General features: G+C 48.8%; 1 protein-coding gene across 8 annotated transcripts in view; it reads right to left on the bottom strand.

The window, feature by feature from the left end:
• Nucleotides 1-8,397, bottom strand: part of MTMR3 (myotubularin related protein 3) — a 75,681-nt gene extending 67,284 nt beyond the window's left edge. For 6 of the 8 annotated variants that reach the window (XM_063416044.1, XM_063416049.1, XM_063416050.1 and 3 more), the window contains exons 1-2: nt 8,241-8,396; nt 7,577-7,620 (exon numbers count right to left, since the gene is read on the bottom strand). The gene's annotated coding sequence lies outside the window, so the exon portion shown is untranslated. Of the gene's footprint in view, nt 1-7,576; nt 7,621-8,240 lie in introns of all 8 variants that reach the window. The other 2 variants (XM_063416048.1, XM_063416046.1) reach the window with 2 other exon arrangements.
• Between the last annotated feature and the right edge of the window lie 9,942 nt (nt 8,398-18,339).

Here is an 18,339-nt window from a genome sequence, read left to right as displayed (position 1 = left end):
ATGTAGCCATGGATCTCCAAAACTGAAAATTTCCATGTGGCTGCTCTGTGCAGCCCCAGTTTACTCATCTGTTACGTCCAGGGATGCTCTGCAGCAGTGAAGTACACTAACCAAACACCTCCAAATCATGTGATACTCATGCTTGAGTCTGAAGGGATTAAGAGATTCCAGCCCAAAGTAAAAGAAAACAAGCAAGCTATTGTATTCTGCATTAGAACACAACTGTGCCTTGACCATAATCCACCAGCCAAACCTACAATGAAAGCTGAGCAGACCTCAAAATATTTACCTTGTTCCATCTTCCTTCTTTTTCCTCAGAGAGTTCAGATTTTCCCAAAGTGCAAAAAGGTGCATTCTTTTGGAAGTTACTCAAAGAAAGGTTCACTGAACATAGACAAAGATGATAATTTAATTATAATGGGTATCCAACCAGAATATAATGCCCTGTTCACAGCAAATTCCTGCTACCAGCAGTGAGAGAAAATTAAGAATCTGAATTCTCAAATGTACTCATGACTAGTATGTTCACCAATCAGCACACAATTAAGCATTCCTGTTCTCTAATTGTAATGATGAACACTTGTTTGATAAGGATTAGTCATTAATTTGATGAAAAGCTTATCCACTCTCAAAAAACCATGCACAGTGTTTCGATGGAAAGAAAAGTTCTGCAGGCAATGGCAGTAAATTTGCAAGTTTACATTAAGTACACTTCACTTGCTTTCAAGCTTCCATTTATTAAAGAAAAATAATCAAAATAATCTAGAAATGCAATCTGCTTAGACATTTTAGTCAGGTTTCTTGGATCAAAAGTTCAACCATGCCTACACTACACTAAGTATCTATTCTCAGAGTGAACAAAAAGGATAAATAAAGAAAATTTAAACATAACAATTAAAAAAAAATAATTCAAGGCTATCAGGCCAAAACACTTAAAAGAAAGGTGGTTCTACTCTGGTCAGACCACAGCAACCTGGCTGCAGAGAGTTCAGAGAAATGTCCTTACATTAAACTTCAAGCCAAGCTGTTCTGTGATATGGCAGGTGAGTTTTCTTCTCACTCCCTCTAATTTTGGCTCATCTGTTCTTTGTCAGGAGACAGACAAGCATTTGAAAAGCCTGAACTCAGAGACCCACAGAACAGCAGAAGTCAGCTGTGACAACAGTAATTTTAGCTGGAAAAGACACCAAAGGCTGGATGCAGGCAAAACTGAGGACAGATTCCAGCAGCAGCACATCCAGCACCAGGTCTGAAAAGGTCTCCAAGCAAAGGTCTCCAGCCCAACAAGGATGCAGCAACTAGCACAACTTCCCAGCTCATCTCTCTCGTTGAAGTTTCCATGATAGCAATTACACGCTTGCAGACAGCAATAGAACAAGCAAAGCTTTCCCAGGTACACATTTAGGTCAATTATGGCTCCGAGAGATGAGATCAGACAGCCACAGCCACTGCCTTCCTCCCTGTCCTCATCGACTTGCCAGGAGAACAGGGCAGTCAGGCTGCTGGCTCCCTCCTAACTTCTGGAAAGGATATTCCAGGGAAGTGCTTTCCACCTGTTTGAATCCTAGAAATGCCAAGGAAACTTTCCACCAATTCCAGACCCAACAGCAGCAGCCACTTCCACGAGCAGCTTCGGACTCAGACTCATTTTGAATGGACAGAGCTCAGTGGTAGATCAGCTGCTAGACTGGATCCTGCTGACATCTCCTGTACAGAATGGAAGCCTCACTTTCAAAAGTACCTGAGGTTACTTTACTCAGGTAGCATCTTGCATAGGATGTGGAGGGGATTAAGACTCCACAGCCATAGTTCCACCAGTACAGCTCAAATAAAGTATTCTTAATCTCTATGTCCTCAGTCTTTTTGTTACAGTTTCCTTAATCCACCCTTCAGCTTCACTCAACTCTTCAATACTTTCAACTACTACTCCTAGCAACTGAAAAATAAAAATCAGTATTCTGGTAGTCTATCCTTGACCTAGACAGTGCTAAACTCTACATGACAGGGAACAGACTCAAGGGAGGATCTGATTTTCCATCTGTTTTCTGAAATCCTGCCACCAGCTGTACAGAAACCCCCAAAAATCAGAATCCTACTTGCCCAGAACAGTCGAACCTCAGAGGAACTGAGGAGTCAGACTCACAGGGCCTGGGAGTCTTATGATGCACATGAGCCCTCCATGAAAGGCTGCTCTCAGGGAGAGCTGGGGAGATGCCCTGCAGCGAGTCCTGCCTTTGCTCTGCTCTCCAAGGGCACTCAGGAAGCCAACCAGAGCATCTTGTCTCCACAGACTCCATGTCAGCCCACACAGACAGCATTTCTGTCCTCTCCTCCCTCAGGTGCCCAGCGGCAGCTTCCCCCAGGCACTTCCACAAGCAGAAGAAGCAGCACTGCAGAAAACAAGTCTCATTTTTTCAGGAGTCTGCCCTTTCCTGGTTGATAGAGAAGTCAAAACCCTCCTTTGAAGGTACAGGGGAAAAGAAACTATTTTTATTTCTCTGTCCTTTCAGGTAACACCACAGAATTAATGCTTTGATTACAGCCCTAGTTTGCAGTCCCAAACTTGGAGAAGCAAATGAGGCCCACAAAAGGGCAACACAAAACTGTTCTACCAGTGTTTCTATAAATAATGTCTATACCAGGGCACAAATCCCTGGTATTCGAAAGAAAAACTACAAAGACTTAATTATGGCAATGCAGCAGCCTTCCTCCACAAATTCAACCTGAAGTGTATTACCTCTCCTCATACTGATTACATGTTCCAGAAACTAAACCTCAGAGTACCAGAACAATCCAAAATACTTAGAGACTATTAGACTTGTATATACAAAAGACTTTGTCATACAGACAGGCACCCTACAGATTTATTTAATGCTACTTTGTTTTCAGAAATCTCAGTTAAAGAAAGATTTATACCATTTTCGCTCGTTTTTCCTGACGAAAACATTTCTTAAAATAGGGTACAAGAGCCTTTGGTAGGAGTCTTAACCATGGGTCTGGTGTGCTCACAGCAAGGGAGAAACACATCCAGGAGGTAAAGCTACTTGGATAATAATGTTCCCTTGAAAAGTAGGAAGCAGAGATTACAGCAGAAAAAAAAATCTTTTTCAATTTTTATGCCAGTAAGGGCTAAACCAAGCAGGACCTGAGAGGTTAAATCGGGTATATCTGCTAGAGATAGGCCCAGTAAAGAGTAACTTCAGTTCTGGAATTAACCCAAGACAAGGTCACTCTGCAGATGATGCAGGAGTTTTTGGAATAAATTGTGTGGAGGGGAGCACAGAACACACAGCTTGAGATCAACACACACAGGATGGAAGAAGACAGTTAAATATCAAAGTAACAGAATACAAATCTTTCCCACATGGATATTCACTGCCTCCATGTTCTGGAAGCTCTGAGCCCCACGGCAGCCTTCCCTGCTGTGCAGTCCCAGAAGTCCAAACATTTGGACATTCCCAGTTACGGCTTTCCCTCTGAAAACACACCCCAGTCAGAGGGGTGGTCTGCTCTGGCTGCCCTTTGGAAAGCCCAGCTCTTCACCAGGGACTAACACCAAGTTTCTGATTTCATTCCAGCTTCAATCTGATTCCCCAAGTGACAGGGTAACTGTCCAAGCTAAGCTCATCTAGCACTAGTTCTAACGCTTCACCAGACACAGAACCAGCTCTGACCCCCACCACGCTGTCTGCACGCTGCAGAATCCTTTGGTGAACAACCACTGCCACAGAAGCCAGGGGCAGCATCAGCTCCATCAGCAGCTTGGATGAAGCTCTCTCCAGCTACCCCAGCCTCATTGCCATTGTGGTTTGTCAGCCCATCACAACGAATGCTGCAAACAGTGAGATGTGCTGAGCAAGGCAAAGGACAACTTGCTTTGCTTGTCACCTCCCAGAGCTCCTCCAAGCCTCAGCTTCTTTGATGTTCTGCCCTCCTTCAACTAACACCCAACTGCAAGGTTGCAAGTATTTACAATTCAGTATTTTGGTTCAGTTTCTCTTTAAAAAGGGAGTTACTACTTAGGATCTATCTGCTTGTGTTACTGAGGACACATTTCATTACTGGCATGAGTGGTTATGTACAACTGCCTGCCCCCAAGCCAGCCCACCAATAATGCTTTACAGCTCTTCACTGCATTCCAAATCAAGAGGAAAAATAATGGATTTACTACTCCAAAATCAACTTCCACTGGAGTCTTGCTCAAGGTATTCATTTTTCAGAAATAGCAATAATTCAATACAACAAGCTTGGGTAAGTTTAGTTACAGCATCCCTTAAAAAGGAACATCCAGCTTCAAGTCTTGTGAAAGACTTGAAGCCAAGAAAGGCCAAGAACACCCTATTTAGGAAGTCTTTTGCAGAGCCTGGGTTTTTTGCCCCCTTCTTATCAGAGTTTGGAAGAGTTCCAACACCACCACAGCTATTACAATTAGTGCCTCACTCATGCGTACATAAATTCCAAAAAAAACTTCCAGATGGTTCTTACCATGGTTATCTTATTTTCAGCATTAATACCCATGAGAAGGAACAGCACCTCTGAAGTATCCAGTTGTCCCCGGGAAGCCCTACAGAGCACACCTCCAGTACCAGCTTAACCTGCAGCCACACTCACGTGTCAGAACAACTGCTGCTTTCAGGACTTCACTGAAGACTCTGAGGAGTTTCAGAAGACAAACCAAAGCCAGGAATCAGCAACTGTGTCTTAAGTGAAGCCTTTACAAACAGTGCTTCCTGCTGGACATCCGTGACTCCAGAAACAGCTTTTCCATTTCAACCAACACTCCAGAAAGCCACCTGCTTGCCCTCCCTTCCTCCTCTGCTCACTTTGCAGGGCTCTGCAGGCCCAGGCCTCACTTCCAGGTACACACTGGTACTTCCTGAAGGAGAACAGAGCACTTGTGGCTCCGAGCAGCACAACCTGACACCTCGTAACAGACTGAATGTCAGAGATGCCACTGCTTGCAACAAGATCATGCTGCATTTCTTCGCTGCTACTACAGGCTGGTTCCTCTCTGTAGCCCTGAGCAGCAGGGATGGACTCGAGGTCTTCCTTAAGGGGTAACACATTACCCCTAGAAAATCTACAGCCAGCTGGGGATCACCTCCTTGACACCACCACCAGAAACTACTCAGCAGGTGAGGGGAAGAACACGTCGGGGCCACTCGCACTCCAGTTTACCCTCAGATTTCTGTGGTATCAAGTCCATTCTGTCAGTGCTTCTCAACCGCTCAAAGCAAAGAGACAAATTTTGGGCTGTTTTGCTAAAGCTGCCCTCCAAATAAGGCCAGTTGACACCAAAGGAGGCTGTGGTTTGTGACCTCTGCCCATCCCACAAGCAGCTGACACGTCTGCAAGCCAACGCACACAGCAATCTTGCATGGTTCAGGGCTAACACATCCGAGGTAGAAGCTGGAGAGCAGCAGGAGCTAAGGGCTCCAGCGCTTTGCTAGGCACAGTAAACAGTCCCAGTAAAATGTTAGTATTTCAAATTCCTGAATTGCCACTGACTTCACTTCGAGGTCTTCACTTTGTCACTAACTTCACTTTGAGGTCTTTCTTGCAAACGACTCAGTCATCCCGAAATTCTCAAGTGCCACAAAGAAAGAAATACTTGCCTTTTAACAATCCAGTTATTCACAAGAACTACAGCACAAACTGAGTCCTAAGCACATTCCTAAATATTCCTAACAGCACTGGGAAGTTACAGCACCAATATCTAGAAGAGGGCTGAAGTTATAAGACATGAAGCTCATTTCTCAGAGTTTAAAACCCACATGGGATCTCACAGGCAGATCTTTACACCGCCAGCTACTCAGGCTGCAGACAAATGCAGAACAGTTGCACGTTATCTCTGGGACAATTCAGTATCTAACAAGGTATTCTGAGAGAAACATGACATGACTTTGATTCAGCCAGTGAAAGCTACTATGAAACACGTACATGTTTAAGTACCTGGACATTTCATTATTGTTCACAGGATTTGATAAGCACTAATTTGGCTGTTGGGAGTCACCTGCACTGAAGACACCACCAGTACCAACTGGAAGAGTCCTCTCCTGTAGTATCCAGTTGCAATTCCCGGTAGGAAGCCACCAGAGCAGGAACAGCCTTCACAGCCCTTTCAGCTGTGCAGGTGGAAAGATCTCCAGCTCCATGCTGGATGCCAACCCAGCTCCTCCAGACACAACTCCTCTTCCCTGTCCCATCAGACTTGCCAGGCTCCTGCCCATTTACTCCAGGAGCCCAAAGATCCCCTTCTCCTTAAGTTACTCCTTTTTTCCAGGTTACTTGCCAGCAAAGCACTGCACAGCCACGTTCCTCCTACTCCTGCAAGCTGACAACATACTTCTCTCCATCATCCTCGCTTGCACGTAGGTGGAATGAGATCTGAGATAAAATATTGTATCCTCTATTTCAGAAGCCTGGGCAGGCTCCATTTGTGTCTCCTCCAGCTGCAGATGGCCGTTTTTATGGAAAATAAATAAATAAAATGAGTGCTTATCAAGCTGACCTATTCCACTTCTGTGGTATCATTTGTGGGTTGCACAGCTTGCTCCTTGAGCAGGTTAACATTGATATTTTAATAATTGCTAGGGCACACAGTTCATTCAATAGCTATTAACAGTACCCCAGACAGGCACCTATAGCACTGCCAGTGAGAGAGAACTCAGCTTGGCTCTCAAATATCTCAATTTATCATTCCTATAACCTGAAGTGGGACAAGAGCATCTTTCAGTGCAAACGCCCAGAAAAACACCACTGTTGGTGCACCTTTGCCCTTCCCCAAGCTCCAGAGCAGGCACAGAACCACTTGTCACTGAAGCATTTTAGAACCTCATGCCCCGCCTTCACTTATCTGCACAAAGTTTCAACACTTACAGCCCAGCATTTCCTGTGCTAGGAAAGAAAGCACCACTTCTATCTCCCAAAGCCACTGTAATCAGTAACAGCTGAAGCAAAGCAGGTATCAGATGTCAGCCTCGTCCTCTCCAGTTTACAAGCACTCCTTCATAAAAGCTCCTTCATCTCCACCAAAAAAGTTCATTTCCAAATACCACATGCTTTAGGAGCAGACAAAAGGCATCTCAGTTCTTTATCTGAAGCTCAGTGCATGACAGGTACTACAACAAACCTGTCACAGCTCCTTCCGTCATGCTGCCACCCTTCCCAGTAGACTCACCTTTATAATATAAATAATATAAATATGCCTTTATATTCACCAGAAAGCCAAGCTGCGCTTCCACTCAGCACTACCTGACATGATTCACTAGCCAAGTTCTTTTCTTCTAAAAGAAAGCCTTATTGCACATGGCTACATCACGCACGAAAACAAACAGGTGAAGCACACAGAAAAGTGCCTGTAAGACCTGAAGTCTGCAAGAGTTACAAGCTCACACCCAACCTTCCCACAGTAAGGGAAGTGTGCACAGAAAGGAAAGAAATCAGTTTCCTGTACAGAGTTATGAAGAAACACCAGGTCTCATCTGCTGATCAAAAAACATTCTCTAAAAGAGCAAGAGCAGGAACAACTTCGATGCACAAACTTAACTCCATGTTGAGGGGGCAAAGCACTTACCAGAGAAGGGCAACATCTGCTCATATCCCAGCGAAAGAACAGGACTGTTAAAAGGAACACGGGGAAGAGGCGCAATTAAAGCCCCAAAACCATACAAACAAAAAGCCTTAACAAATCCCACTCATAAAAAGAACGGGAATTTCGGCCGCACGCACAAGGGCGGCTGAACACTGCTGACACCACAGCCCCAGCGGCCGGAGCAGGCGAGCAGAGATCGGCGGCCGCCACCGGCATGGGGCGATCTCCGGCCGGGCTCGGTGGGGACCGGCCATCCCCGCGGGCCGGGCAGGGGGCGGCAGCGCCGTGCGAGGCCCACAGGCCACGGGCAGTAGGAGCCCCCCAGGGCCGGGAGCCCACCGTGCCCCGGCCGCCCGAACCCCGCAGCGCAGGGCCCGGCCCGGGGCCGCCCGGCATCGCCGCCCGCCCGGGGACAAGAGGCCGCCGCACCGCGGCCGCGGGGCCGGGCCGCCGTCTCTTCCTCCTGCCGGCCGTGCCGAGCGGAGCGGGGCCGAGGGCGCCGTGCCGGCCCCACCGCCGCCCCTCTCCCGCAGCCGAGGGGGCGTGTGCGGCCCTCAGTGACAGCGCGGCCGCGCTCCGCCAGGCCCCGGCACGGCGGGCCGGCCCTCCCCGACACGGGACAAGGAGCACCCCGGCGGGTCCTTACCGCTGGGCAGGGCATGGCGCGGAGCCCCCGCCCGTGCCGGGGCGCGGCGTCCTGCCGGGGCCGGGGTCGCTGCGGGCTCGGGGCCGCCGTCGCCGCCTCACGGACACAACAACATGGCGGCCGCAGGGCCTCCTCCCTCCTCCCCCCGCGGGGCGGGGCCGGGCGCGCGCCGCTCCCGCCCCCCGCCCTGAGGGGAGGGGAGGCGGGGGGAGGGAGGGGAGGAGAGGCGGGGGGTGGCCCCGGCCCGCGCTGTGGGCACGGTGGGATCGCGGAATGGGGAAATCACGGAATCGGGGAATCACGGAATCGTGGAGTCACGGAATGACGGCGTCACCAAGGCTGTCAGATCATCTACTGGTTTAAGATCGTCTCTTTCAACCGTCAGCCCAGCACCACCACCGTAACCCCTAAACCACCACACCACATCACCCAGCGACAGATGCAGACTCCTCGTGAATGCCCTGAGGGAGGGTGGCTCCACCACCTCCCTGGGCAGCCCCTTCCAAGGTGCGACCGGCCGGACGGTGAAAAGTTTTTTTCTACTCTGTAACGTGGCGGCCCCGCTCGCCTCAGCGCGCGCCGTGCCCTCAGAGGCGGCTGCCGTGCCTCGGCCCCTCAGACGATGAAAGGCAGGGCCAGCAGGGATGAGTAAGGGACTGAGCATCTCCCTGAGCAGGAGACACTGCGGGAGCCGCGCCTGGCTAGTCTGGAGAAGGGAAAACTCAGAGGGGATCTCGTCAGTCCATGCAAATATCTCCAAGGGATGTCAGAGAAGAGTACCAGATTCTTTTTTGTGGTGGCCAGAAACAGAACGAGGAGCAATGACCATAAACTAAAACACAAGAAGTTCTACCTCAACATGAGGAAGAGTTATCCATTGAGCAGAGCACTGGACCAGCTGCCCAGGGAGGGCATGGAGCCTCCCTCTCTGGAATAATCCAAACCCTGTGTCACCTGCTCACGGTAACCATCTCCAGGGGGTGATCTGGTGATCTCCAGACGTCCCTCCCAGTCCCAGCCATTCTGTGGTTCTGTGATTTTGTGAAGCCAACTCACCCCTTCCCCATTATCCCCTGTGAGGTCCATAAGCCTGGCACTGGCTGAGTGAGGCTGTGGAACAGGGCAGGGTCCCAGCAGAGGTTTGGCAGCCACCTCAGCTGGTCTGTGATTCAGGTAACAGTGGAAGTGTGTGCTGAGGGGGGCTGAGGTGTGTGTTCCCACACCTCACAGCATCCGCTGCCATCCATCCTCCTCAGGATCCTCAAAAGCCCCTGGAGAAACACCCTGTTCCACCACAGCCTGAGATTATCTCAATAGGTCAGAGCGTGGTGCTGATAACACCAAGGCTATGGGTTCAATCCCTGTGAGGGCTGGACTAAGATGATCTTCATGAGTCCCTCTGAACTCAGAATATTTTGTGATCTAGAGCAGCCATTCCAGTGCACAAGATCTTGTGGCCGATGTTTCCTGCATTGCTTTGGTGACATTTAGCTGAGCTGTAGGAACATGTGTGGCCCCACGCCACCAGGCCACACACTGTCCAAGCCACCCTGCGCAGCCCGTGGCTCCTAAAGCATGAGGTAATGGGGAGCAGGGAGCCAGCACGAGGCAGGACTGCCAAAAAGCACATGGAAACAGAGACAAGTGATAAAGCAAAAGGCCTGTGAGCATTAGGCTCCAGAAAACACAGGAGAGCTGGAGTGGCAGCAGTGTTGGAGGTGGCAGGAATGCTGCTGGTTCCAAAACGAAGCTCTAGCTAAGCCTTGTGCAATGGAGATCCTTTCTAGCAGCAAGATTTATATCTGGGTTTTGTTGCAACTGTGATAGATCATTAATGTTTTATTTTTATACATATCTTTAATTTACAATACAGTATGTAGGTCAGGTTGTTCTTTTTGCGGGAGATTTCCACCTGCTCCTCATGTTCGCCTTGATCTGAAATGAAATGCTTGCAAGTAGCTATAAAATGCACTCCTAAATTATCCACAGGACTCTCCCTCTGAGTCCAAGGCTAGTCATTGTAACAGATGGACTTCAGTCTGTCATTAGGTCATGTCTAAGCTGGAAGGAGCATAAGTGTTCAGAGGGAACAATGCAAAATACAGAAGCCTGAGCCTTCACACTCAGATATGAGCCACGTAGTGAGTTGTGTTCTGGTTTGGCTCCCCTGGTCAGGGACAGCAAACATTTGGAAGGAAGTTCAGCCCCTCTGAAGGGATTTTTTTCCAATAACAAGCCATCATCTGAATGCAAATGTGATCTGAATGTCAATATGTACTTTCAGAGGAACTTTGGAAAAAATACAGGTAACTGAAGGGAAAAACAGCATTCCTGGCCTGTTTACACTCAAAAGGAACGAAAATATTAGAGCCAGTAGAACTGTAGCTGAAAAGGATGTGTGTTGACAGCATCAGCATCAGCAAAATATGAATTTTGAGAAGTCTCTGTTAAATGTTGCTTTTTGCAGTGTGCCTGGAGGGAGATCAAATGTGACCTACTTTGGGAAGCTGGATCCTGGAGACCTGGGGCTCCTGCACAGCAGAACCTGCTGGGTGCTCCTTCTGGTCCTTAAAGAGGGGGAAATCCTGTGGTGCCATCCCTGTGACAGGAAAAGCTGGCACTTCCAGCTGCTTGTTATATTTATACATTTTATCTTTACCAATCTGGTCACACACAGTGCATGGAGACATTCCGTGTCTTGTGTCCCAAACCTCTCTGTATCTTGTGTTCCAATCTATTTTTTAATACATTGGCCCTGTGTTAAATGACTTCTGCTTCTATTTTCCATGATGGTCAGGGCAAAGGATGAGAATTATTTTCTCGTACAATGAAATGAAAATTACTGGACCCAAAGGGAGAGCAAGGCCTGTGAGAACCTGACACACAGCTCAGGGAACGAGGTGTTCCCAAAGCCAGAGTCCTGAAGGACCAGGAGCATATCCTCACTCATCCAGTACAGGGGTTTTAATTTGGGAGGTGGAGGGTGGTAATGAATTATGGAGGAACTCCTGAAGCACTGGCTGGTTTTAAGCAGGAGGGAGCAAAGCAATCCAGCCATTTAGACACCTGTTAGTGTGACCTCAAGAGCATTAAAAGACTAAAATATAAAATAAAAAGGAAAAAGTTGGGGACAGACAAGTAAATTTAAAAATGTAAAATAAAAATGTGATGTGTCTTTACACATACACATACATAAAGATTGATTGCTTTTAACTAAGATTAACTAAGAATTTACTCTTGATAATTGCTTCCTAGACATGGGTATAGAATAGATGTATTAACTTATTTAATAAATTAATGGAAAGCAGGTCCACAAAAAAAGATAGCTAGGTGGAAAAGGTAGGGAAGTCTCCTCAAACATACACCAGCTGTGGATGCACTGAGGGAATTTGTGGGATTACAAAAGGAAGAGTGTTAAAAGTGCCTGGATTCCCACATTCCCCCCAGGTAGCCTCCCCTCCCTGGATCCCAGGACCACAGCCTGGCCCGTGTGTGCTTTTGCTCTTGCACAATATTTTTCAGACAGACCTTGGAACAAAAGGGAGCAAGGGAGCTGATGGCATTTGCTGATGGCACGAAGCTGGGAGGCACTGGCTGTGCAGCAGGAGTAGCTGTATCGCTGGAAGCACTGCATGACATGGCCTGCTGGCACACTGGAAATGGGATGAAATTTAATAGTGGAAAGTACAAGGTCATGCCCTTGGGAATTGCTAACAAGAATCTCTGCCGCAAGCTGGGAGCTCATCAGTTGGAAATGACAGAAGAAGGGAAAAATCTGGGTGTATTTGTTGATCTCAAGATGACGACAAACTCCCAATCTGAAGCAGATCTGACAAAAAGCACATATCCAAGGAGGTATTTCCAGGAGAAGGGGAATGTTAATGCCATTATAGAAACCTCTGCTGCAGCCTGCTCTGGAATTATGCATGCAGCTCTGATCACTTTTAATCAGGGGACACAAACTTAAAATGTGACTGGAAAGTAATTATAGGCTAATCCTGACTTTTTTTCTTACATAAGGATCTTGAGATAATTTGTTTAGAGAAAACCAGAATGCTGAGAAAAGATACAGTTGTTCTTTGTGAAACAGGGAGTAAACACAGCAGTAAACACATCTCCCTTAAGAGCAAGGGTGATGTTCCTGTACGAGAAAACAAGTATCCGATGGCCATGAGAAGTCTGGGCTGAAACATGAGAATACCAGAGCTTCCAACAGCTCAAGTCCCGAGGCTCTGGGTCATCCTTCCCAGAGCTGCCGTCCTCTGATGCCAGTGCCACCAACAGCTGACCCTAAAAGCCCAACAAGTCCTTTCCAAACCGCTCGTACCATTTGAAGCACAGTCACTGAGTTACCAATGGGCTTCTTATGGAAAGAAAAGAGGTGCCTGGTGTGGAAAGATATTCCTTGGGCCGCAGTGGCAAGCCAGATGTCACTTGAGTTCTTGGCTGTGTTAAAATCTGCACATGGTGGTGTGAGGTGAGAGCATCCTGTCCTGGGTCACCCCACCCTGGTCCCTCAGATCACCTTTCCAGGGGCTGCTCTGGTGTCCCTCCTGTACAGGAGCTGCACTCCTGGAGCCATCCCTGCCTGGAACAGGGAGAAACAGCAAAACCAAAGGAGTGCCAGGAGTTTCCTGCCCCTGGTACCACCCTGTGCCCTTTAATACACTTCCCTCCTGTGGCCCCAGCAGCCACCTCAGTGTTTGCAGGCTGTTTCTGTTATGATGAAAAACTGATGGCAGGGTTAGATATGTCTTTAAAAAAACAGTCAGCACACCAAGTCCTGGTTCAATAAGTACAGTCAGACCATGGAACACAGAGCAGTTTGCTTTCTCAGGGCTCCAAACTGGCTACCTTGGCCAGTTTTTATCCAAAAACACCTCTCCTCATCCCATCTCTCATATTTTGTTTGGGTTTTCATCTTTTATACTATTTAAATGTTTTACTCATTTTGTTCTCCTGGGTTTTTGATTGATGCCTGAGAAGAATGCTGACCCTGACCACAGTATTTACACTGTGTTCCTCCATGTGTAGGTGTTTCCATTCTTCCTGCTCCCATCCAACAGTGCTATTTCATTATTCATTCAATCCAAGTGGCAGCAGGTGACATTGGGGTCAGCACAGAGTGAGGGGTACCCCTGATTCAAATGTGCCAGGAGAGAGGCACTGCCAGTCATCCTGATGGGGCCCCAAAACAGATGCTCTGACTCATTCCCTTGCAAAGTAGATGAATAATTTGAAAATAATGAGATTTTTATTACATACATATCATTTTGGTCAGAACAATTTGCAAGAGCCTCATTTTAGGATTTTTTTTTCTTGTAATAACCCCATTGTACAACAAGATGTGCCATTAGCAACGCTTTGCTGCAGGGAAGCAGCACACGGACGCTGCCTTGGCTGCCCATCAAGATGATTATCACAGGACTGCTCAAATAGGAAGACTTGGGGGACTCAGAACTTCAAATTCAGTGGAACAGAGACAACATTTTTGGAAATGTCTTTGGGGACCATGTTTCCAGGTAGGAACACAGCTGGCTGAGCCTGGCTCTGCAGGGATGCCACCTGGAAGTCAAAGCTGAAGCTATCGGTACTGAGGATGTGCCAGGAGCTCAGTGTGGGCAGAATATCCAGAAATCTTGGTTTATGGATGCTTATATTATTTTCTTTAGTAGACTAATAATCCATATGAGATTATTATTAAGTTAATGCGGCTTCATGTTAGACTCATTATTTTCTCCCATGGATCCAGGCTGGGAGAGTTGCGTCTGTTCAGCCAGGAGAGGAGAAGGCTCTGGGGAGATCTCAGAGCCCCTTCCAGTGCCTAAAGGGGCTCCAGGAGAGCTGGAAGGGGACTTGGGAGAAGGGGAAATGGTTTCACACTGCCAGAGGGCAGGGATGGATGGGACATTGGGAAGGGATTGTTCCCTGGGAGAGTGGCAGGCCCTGGCACAGGGTGCCCAGAGAAGTTTTGGCTGCCCCTGGATCCCTGGCAGTGTCCAAAGCCAGGTTGGCCAGGGGGAGTAATACTGTGGAAGCTGTCCCTGCCAGTGGCAGGGGGTGGGAATGGGGTGAACTTTAAGATCCCTTCCCACCCAAACCATCCCATGACACTGTTTACCTCATGAGCTAAAACATAAAAGGTTGAAAGCATTTCTGCTGAACCTGTCTTTTCCTTGGAAAAGCAAACTGGCACAACTTTAACCTGTGTCATGTGCTGTGTTGCTACAACAAAGCTGCCTGAAAAAAATGCTTTTCATAATAAACCATATCTATTTTCCTTAATAAGCACTTAATCACCTTCCTCCTGAGGTTGGATAATTAGAGAAACAGCAGGCAAAGAGAGGGCAAGAAGCTGTTGAATCGGAGAAGCTGCTTGAAGTATCATTAGAAGATGATATTATTTTAGCTGAACATCTTCAGTTCTTTCCTGTAGACACAGCCTGGTAATCTGCTCAGGGGAATTCCCACCCACAGGAACTTGCACCATTAAAACTCGGAAGCTGAGCAGTTCTTGGTTCCTCTAGCCAGGTGGAGGCTGCACCTGCAGCCTCCTGGGGCAATGGGAACTGGCATTCCTGCCCCTGCACTGCTGCAGTGCCAGGCACAGTGTCAGTTAAGCATCTTGGGTCACCTCTGGTGACTTTCATTAGTGACCAAAATAAAAAAATGTCCTACAATAAGACTTTGGGCTAAGAATAAACTTAGGGAAGGTTAATTGGAGAATGATGGAAAATTGAAAACATAGTTAATAAATTACTGTTGGATCCATCAGGTCAACAGTTTGACACTGACACCTTTGGCTCTGTGGCTGTCAAGGACGTGCTGTGGAAGGTGTCATTGTCATTGAGAGGCTGGAGCGTGTCCAGGACAGGGAACGGAGCTGGGAAGGGGCTGAAGCCCCAGGAGAGGCTGAGGGAGCTGGGAAAGGGGCTCAGCCTGGAGAAAAGGAGGCTCAGGGGGAACCTTGTGGCTCTGCACAGCTCCTGACAGGAGGGGACAGCCGGGGGGGTCGGGCTGTGCTCCCAAGGAACAGGGACAGGAGGAGAGGAAACAGCCTCAGGCTGGGCCAGGGGAGGGGCAGGGTGGATATTGAGAACATTTCATCATTAAATGATTGTAAAGCCCTGGACCAGGCTGCCCAGGGCAGTGGTGGGGTTCCCATCTCTGGAAGTGTTCAAAAAATGATGGATGTGACTTAGTGGCTGGTCCAGTTGCCAAGGTGATAATTGGTCAGACTTGGAGGGCTTTTCCAATCTACAGGAATCTGTGATTCTGTGATTCCAAGGTTTCTGACTTCCTTTAGTCCTTGATAAGTTAATGTATATATCATTAAGATAAAATGGAAAAAAGGAAAAGTATAGCTGGATTGAAATATTGCAAAGCCCAGGGTTATCCTGATTCATGCCTATTACTGTAATTGCATTTCAGCTGCTTTGAACATTTAATGGCCATTTTCTACAATTTTGCAATTTAGTAGTGCAGGTCTCTTTTTTTTAGATTACACTGACATTTTCCTCAACCATTTTATTACTCTCCCATTTTTTTCTAATTTTAAAGTATGTTTAAGAGTGCCTGTCCTTCAGGGCTCCCTGGCCCCTCTGACCTGTGCATGAGCAGCATTAAACCCTCTTTGGTGTTCTTTGGAGAAGCAGGGAGGGAACAGGGGCCTCACCTGGTTTGGGTATGGAGCCCAGAAACCACTGAGACTCCTGTGTGAGTAGGAGAACAGCTCCCTTTGAGGCTGCACGACAGCAAAGCAGATCCTCTACCCAGCCCCAGGCTGTCACTTGGGACTTTGAGGTGGAATTTGAGCAAAGCCAGAAGCTGTGGAAGCCTTGGTGGTGTTCGGGAAGCAGGACTGCAGCATCCACAACAGCCTGGCAAGGAGAACACACTGACCTCCAGCAGCACATTCCTGGTGTCACCCCAGCTTTTCAGTTCTCCTCTTGGTGCTTTTTGTGCAGCTCGAAATGAAAAAGCTGCTTTTGTGTCTTGTCACTGTCTGAGCGGGGAGCAGAGTCAGGAGGTGATCCCTGTGCAGCTGTCACAGCACCAGGACAGCTCTGCCGGAACAGGGCACTTGTCCCAGGCCTTGCCTTGTGACATCTGATCATCCTCCCCGTTATATCAGTGCTGAACAACTTCCTCCCGGCCATGAATCACACCGGGAAAGGATCCTTGCAATAAAAGCTCGTTTTCCAAAGCTTTTTTTGTGGAGAAATTCTCCTCTTCCACATCTGATCTGAAGCTTGCTTGCCCTGTACCTTCAGATGGCTCTGGATTGAACCTTGAAAATAGATTTTCAGCAGAACCAGCAGCCCAGACAGCAAGCTGATTTTAATGCTTTGCCTTATCTGTGCAAGACAGGTTGGCAGTTTCCCTGCACACTGAGATCAGAAAGCTGAGATTTCCATTAAGGTTTCAGATTTAACTTTTACCATGGTGAAGTATCGAAGGTCTCTGGCACATTGTCACAGGTGAACAGATGCAGAGCTTTTCTGCTAGATAAATTTGCACGAATAGTGTGTCTACGTATAATTATCTGACAGGGTGGAGTTAATATCCCCAATTTTGGGCAGAGGCTCCAACAGCTCATGGTGCTTTAGGAAATCAAATAGGGAATACACAGTTGGTAAGGTTACAAAAAACACCCCAAAAAGAGGAATAGTGACTCAAAACAGCTCGATGACACATTCAAAGCCCACTGAGTCACCTGGCATCTCACCAGCACTGCTCTGAGGAGGGTTGGCACAGGAGGGGAGATAAACAGATGCCTTTGCGAGGGAATCATATTTCAGTTGCCAAGTGTTCTCCTCCAGGAAAGAGAATTGGAGCAAACCTTGGCTTGACAACATCACTGGGGTTTGGTTCTGGTAGGCTGTCCTGCACGGCGTGTTGGTGCTGGGGCTCCAGGGCCAAGGTCTGGTGCAGTGATGTTTGAGAAATAGAAACAGTGAATATTTCATTTAAAAATTACTAATTCAACAGAACGGGGGAGATGGCAGGTTCCAGACAGCCCGTGGTGACATTTGCAGTGTGAATCCCGAACACCCAGCTCTGCATGACGGAAACAGAGCCCGGGTGCGCTGCTGGCCCAGGGGGAGCCCCTGGGGTGTGCGGCCCTCGGCTGACTGCCCCGCGGGGTCACGGGCACCCCGGTGCCAGCACAGCCAGCTGGACAGCGAGAGCCGGCTGTGCGGGGTGTGCGGGCACGGAGGGCACCAGCACAGCCAGCTGGACAGCGGGCAGCGAGAGCCGGCTGTGCGGGGTGTGAGGGCACGGAGGGCACCAGCACAGCCAGCTGGACAGCGGGCAGCGAGAGCCGGCTGTGCGGGGTGTGCGGGCACGGAGGGCACCAGCACAGCCAGCTGGACAGCGGGCAGCGAGAGCCGGCTGTGCGGGGTGTGCGGGCACGGAGGGCGCTGCGGGCGGAGTGTGCGGGCACGGAGGGCACCGCGGGCGGAGTGTGCGGGCACGGAGGGCACCGCGGGCGGAGTGTGCGGGCACGGAGGGCACCGCGGGCGGAGTGTGCGGGCACGGAGGGCGCTGCGGGCGGGACTCCTTCCAGCACACCCCTAATGAGGCACACCACACAGCGCGTGGCGCGCTTTCTATTTTAGGCCACTTTGCCATCTAAAGCTGGACTCTGGGCTAGGTTTACAGGAGTTCCCTGTGGTCAAGGAGGAGAACCGAGATCCTTCGGAGCAGCCTGTGTCACCTTGCAGGCTGGGGAGCGCCCGGTTCCCGGAGTTTCGGTGCGGTGTAAATGGGACCATGTCAGCTGTTCTCACTATCGGTGTTCGTGTGAATTGGCAGGAATTGCCCATTTCGTGCCCTGTCCGACTGTAATGCACAGACACGTCCCCGGAGAGCAAGGAGAAGGCCCAGCCGAGGGAAGCGTGAGTGTCGCCGGCTGTGACAGGTCCCTGTCCCCCCCAGAACCTCTTCCCTGCCCGCCCCCCCCGCCTGTGGCACTGGATGGGGCAGCGCAGTTAAGTTAAATTAAGTTAAAAAGCTCTCCTTCAAAAAGGTGATTTACTGAACCAGCTGGTTTTCCTTCAAAGGAAGAACAGCTGGAGGCTCTTTCCCCTCCCAA

The sequence above is a fragment of the Prinia subflava genome, chromosome 19, assembly GCF_021018805.1.
Source record: "Prinia subflava isolate CZ2003 ecotype Zambia chromosome 19, Cam_Psub_1.2, whole genome shotgun sequence".
Lineage (NCBI taxonomy): Eukaryota > Metazoa > Chordata > Aves > Passeriformes > Cisticolidae > Prinia > Prinia subflava.
The sequence above is the reverse complement of the archived record's forward strand: the minus strand, read 5'-3'. Positions and strand labels throughout refer to the sequence as shown.